We start from the raw sequence: 5337 nt of genomic DNA, 5'->3' as shown, positions 1-5337 counted from the left end.
TTTTAACAGGAAGAAACCTCAGAACCAAGTTCAGGGAGGGGCAGCCATCTGACGTGACCAGAGAGGGGAGGAAGACAGCTGTGGATAGAGACAGATCAGTTGATCAGTTTGGTGCTGCTTCAATTGCACCAGTTGTTATTAATACAATTACCCACTGCACTATCTCCTTCTCCACTTGGGACAGCAACTTTTCCTGTACCCAAAGCTTGCATTACACACTTTCCTGGTTGAGAACCGTGGCCTTGGACTTACTTATTAACATAACGCAGTGGAGAAAACACAGGACTAGAGAGGGTTGCATTAGAAAGAGTATCCAGCGTGAAATCTCTAAAAAATAAATCAATAATTCAGATCCATCCATCCATCCAAAACTTGCTTGTTCTAGGAGCCAAAACTTAGGAAACAAAAGTGAGGTGTTTTCACACTGAATGGGTTGGATTTGGCTTGTTCAGCTGCTAAAGTATTTCCATAAAAAATCAGTAGGGTATTGCAATGCTTGCGTGAGCTGACTAGGCTCGGGTTTAATAAGCATAAAAAGGCAGAAACAAAGAACAAAAGCTGAAGTTAAAAGCAGAGTGTGTATATATTTTTTTTCTGAATGTACAGAGGCCAAAACACACCATCATTTGGGACAACAGGAACAGAGAAGGGGCTGTTTCGTTTTGGCTGCCCAAGAGCCGGCAAGCTTTCCTGTTGATCAGAGCTCATCTCTCCCCTGCTATCTCTTTATCACTCCTTTCAGCTACTCATCACATCTTTTTTTGACAGTATAACCAACTCTCCAGAGCTCCAGCAGGCAAAGCAAATAAGATATTCTGTATAATGTGCTGATAACAAGAGTAAGAAAAGTTCTCATGAAATGACATCCAAATAGATATTTTTGACATCCCAGAGTCTGTATTTTACAGGCATTAACTTTAGCTAGCATTGTATTACCACAAGCATTTTTTGTGCTGGGCAAGAGTCACCACAGGCACTTTTGTTGGTTTGCAACTATGCAAGGTTTTTATGTTTTAAGTTTAGAACTAATTAATTCTAAATGCCAATTTAATCAATGAAGTGTAACTAGATAAAGATGCATAAACCACACAGGGATCTGTTTGCTTCACTGTGCATATCCCAGCAAATGCCAGGATTTTAAGTCTGACACATTTTGTCACTCTGGCATCTGCTCTCTGTTGAATGCCATTTCAAATATTTCATATATTTTTGCTTTAAGAGGATGTCTCGTCAGTTCATCCTTGAGTTACACGTTCTTTCTCTGTAGCTGGCTGAAACTTTTCAGGTGTCCTAACTTGATATTATTCTCATATTCAGATGAATGTAAGAAATAAATAAATACTCACCATAGCCCCAAAGAGAAAAAATTAAAACATGCAAACATATAAGATGAGATTTAGAGTAGACTAAAATAGTTGTGGGTCTTGTTATTAAATAAATATGACTAATACACATTTTCGTCAGAAGCACCTTCTATATCAGGGGTTCTCAAAGTATCTCCAGCATCTTACTGAGGGCTACACAGGAAAAAAGCACTAATGAAAAACGTTTAGAGACTCTCTGAATCTGGACCAGAATGACATTTACATAATACTAAATAAAGTTTCACTGACCTTTCAATGAGCTTCAAATGACAAGCCACATTCAGCACTTTATTATCCTTTGATAAATTATTTATCTGGTTAATTCACCAATTAGGCTAAAATGTATATCTTTGAACTATGTACAGTAACCAGGGGAAACCCGCACACGTACAAGGAGAACATGGGGAGGCCAGACTATTGTGTTTCATTTTCTCTGTATTATTAAAATTGAATTGATAATGAGGGTTTCTTTGAACCATCATCATTATCGTTATCAAAATGATGGTGATGATGGTTTATTTCAAATAAACCATCATCACCATCATTTTGATTCAATTCAATTTTGTGCTACAAGAATACGATGAACATGTCTGTGATAGGTCAGCTGCCCTAATATCAGCTCTGTTCAGATTCTTTCTTTGATCGAGCTCCCGATTACTGTAATTGTGAGCAGAATCTTTCCTCAATTCACGATATACTGCAACGAGGCCACCTAGGGAATCTAATCTGCACATGAATAGCCTTTACTCTGGCATTTTAATGTAACGAGCATATTTTTTCGCTGGGGAGTTGCAGCCTGAGTTTTGGATAAGCTACATCAGAATCAGAATCAGAAAGGGTTTTATTGCCAAATGTTGAGCAGGTTTACAACATTAGGAAATTGCTGCGGTGCTTCAGTGCAAACATACTGTCATAAATTACGCTTAAATAGACATGAAAAAATAAAAATAAGAATTAAAAGTGCTAAGTAGATAGATATATACATGATATATACATGAGTGCAGGTGGTGATCAGTGCCAAACATGGAATGATGCAGTGAACACAGCGTAGGGTCATGTGTTAGTGGTGGGAACAGTCATACGGTTATTGTTCATGTGTCCAACAGCAGAGGGGAAGAAACTGTTCTTATGGCGAGAGGTTCTGGTGCGAATGGACCGGAGCCTCCTGCCTGAGGGGAGCAGGTCAAACAGACTGTGTCCAGGGTGAGAAGGGTCAGCTGAGATCTGAGCTGCACGCCCCAGTGTCCTGGAGGCTATTTTTAATGTGAATGTCTAATCATTTGTGTAGCACTTTTTAAATAGCCATCAGAGATTTAGCCTCTATAAAGCAAGTAATAGTAAAATAGGTTAATCTCAATTGCAGGAAATTACCCAATAAATCATATTCAATCAAAAGTTAGGCTGATGAATTAGGTTTTCAGTTTTGGTGTAAAGAGCTGCTATATATGAAAGTGTTTCAGTTTCTCTGTGTTACTTAAAGAAATAAAAGGTAAATTTGGTGACAGAGCATATCAGAGTTAAAGACCACTCCTGTGTCTCTTGAACCTCTTACAAAAGTGCCCTGAAAATTGTTGTATATTTATAATTTTGCATGCATGTCTATGTATGCAGCTTACTAAGCAAGCTTTAGCTTAGGTTTGGACTAGCATTAGCTGACAGGTTTAAACCCTTGTACACAAATGTTCACTTTTGGCTTCAAAAGTCTCACATGATGTCACTCAGAATACTAACACTGAGTCCAGAAAGCACTAAGTGAACATGTGATTTGAATGTGATTTCCAAATATTAGTATTAATCATTAGTACCTTGATGCACTTTACATGTTAGAAGATCATTAATTTACTCCAAAATGAGCCCAAATGTCTTCACTCCCTTGGGATGTTTTTTTTTTTTTAATTCTAAGCACAACTGGTGCAATAATTTTAATATATCACCAAAACAAACTAATTAACAGTTTAGAGCTTGCAAAGTATTAAAAAAAATTTTTTTAAAACAGTGCAGTGCTATGTGCTCAGCTCTTTTTTGTAATAATTTTGAGAAGTATAATCTTTTATGAAGATCTGTGTGGCACCTAATGTAATCTAACAGTGCCCTCCTATGGCTTCATTTGGCAATCTACATTTTAATTCTTATATTCCACCAAAACCCTTCTGGTAATTTAATATCTACTTGTTCTATTGCTCAGTGAGTGACACTGATGAAGCACTAAGGGTGAGATTTGAGATTTGCAACGCACTGTTACAGTCAGAGGACGGCAGCAAGCACGGATGTAATGACTGGACTGCCCGCTCAGCTAAGGAAAAACACAGATCTGGGGGGGGGGGGTTGTCCTGCTCTTTATCTGATGAGACTCTCTGACATCAAGAGAAGGATGGTGAAGAGAAGTGACCAAAAAAGAATTTGGTTAAAAAGCAGGTGGAGAGATTGATATTAATATATTTACATTTTATATTTACATACAAAATAAAACATTTTGACATTTGAAGCCAAAGTGAGGTCCACACAACCCCACAGGATTATTGATTAGTGTATAGATGGTCCTGGCAGAAGGGTTTGCAAGCCTTCAGTAATTCCAACAGAAATTCCTACAGCATATTGTACACCGCGAATGCAACATTCCTTGTAGCCTTGCAGTATTCACAATGCAGCACATTGTAATATAATATGTAACAACACTTCTTTATTAACCCAAAACCATAAAATTGACAGTGAAAACCGTCAGTCTAACTTTGGCTGTGATCATGTTTTATTCATGTGGTTTTGCTGTGGGTTTGTTCACCGATAGCTTTGATAGAATTAATTTTTTTTCTGTTAAATACTCTTTAAGATGTGTCTGGATCAGATATCACCAAAATATTTATTTTTTATTTTGAAAGGAAAATATCTGGAATAGCGGGCACTACTTTGTTTCTTCATGCACTCTCAATGTCCCCGTGAGTCACATATGATTAAAATGTTTAATTTTCATTTTTAAAGTGAGAAAAAGTAATGCTATTGCTGCACAGACTCTTTAGTCATGGCTCACTTTTAAAATTGATCACACCCTGCTGTAACTGAATGATAAAATTGCTGGTCCAGCTAATTTCTTGTTTTGAAAATCCGGCCCAACACACTTTATAATTGAATAGCTCTGCCCTAAACCAACAGCAAAGTCAGATCTTTGCACTGTGTTTTGTGAGGAATGAGCTTTGTTATTAAGCTTCCAGGGAGGTATATACAGTACATTCTGGTGGACGTTCTTTAGTTTTCTTCGCACCACCAGCTCACCCTCCACCTCTCACTGTGGATTCTTTTTGTGTTTATGCTGCTTTTCTATGGGTGCGTGTTGTTTCTGCAAACATTTATAAGCGTTTTAAAAGAGTAACTAGCAATCAACTTATTATATCATTTTGGTATGAGAATGTGTTGGTCTATCCGTAGCTAGTTGGCTGCACTAACACAAAAAACTTTAGTTAAAAGTATGACGAATCATGCTTTTTGGTAATATGCATAAATGTTCTTAATTTTAACAGAGGACTGAACTTCAAACTTTGATAAAAACTTACTTTTATAGAGTATTCATTGCATATTTCAAAGTCGTAGAGAGAAATCAGAGTTCAAAATTAATCCAACCCTAGAAACACATGAGGCAACCACTCAAGCAGACAAACAGTAGGATGCAGCAAAGAGCTAAGGAAAACTGAGGGCTTAAAAACATCCACAAGGTAATCAGGGAAAGAGAACAGAGTTGGGGAAAACAAGACACAGGTGAAGAGAATCTGGCTAATGAGACAAAGGAACACAAAACTAAATGCACACAAGATTAATGCGCTAACACATTAAAACAGGAAGTAACTAAACACGGGACACTGGAACATGGAGAACACAGATGGGCAAAATGTAAACCTAAACTAGAATATAAAACAGAATGTGTAGGAAATATAATAATGAAAAAATTGAAACACAAACTTGCAGGCTCAAAGACATCATGACA

Source organism: Simochromis diagramma, unplaced genomic scaffold (genome assembly GCF_900408965.1).
Source record: "Simochromis diagramma unplaced genomic scaffold, fSimDia1.1 OVJJ01000557.1, whole genome shotgun sequence".
NCBI lineage: Eukaryota > Metazoa > Chordata > Actinopteri > Cichliformes > Cichlidae > Simochromis > Simochromis diagramma.
The sequence above is the reverse complement of the archived record's forward strand: the minus strand, read 5'-3'. Positions refer to the sequence as shown.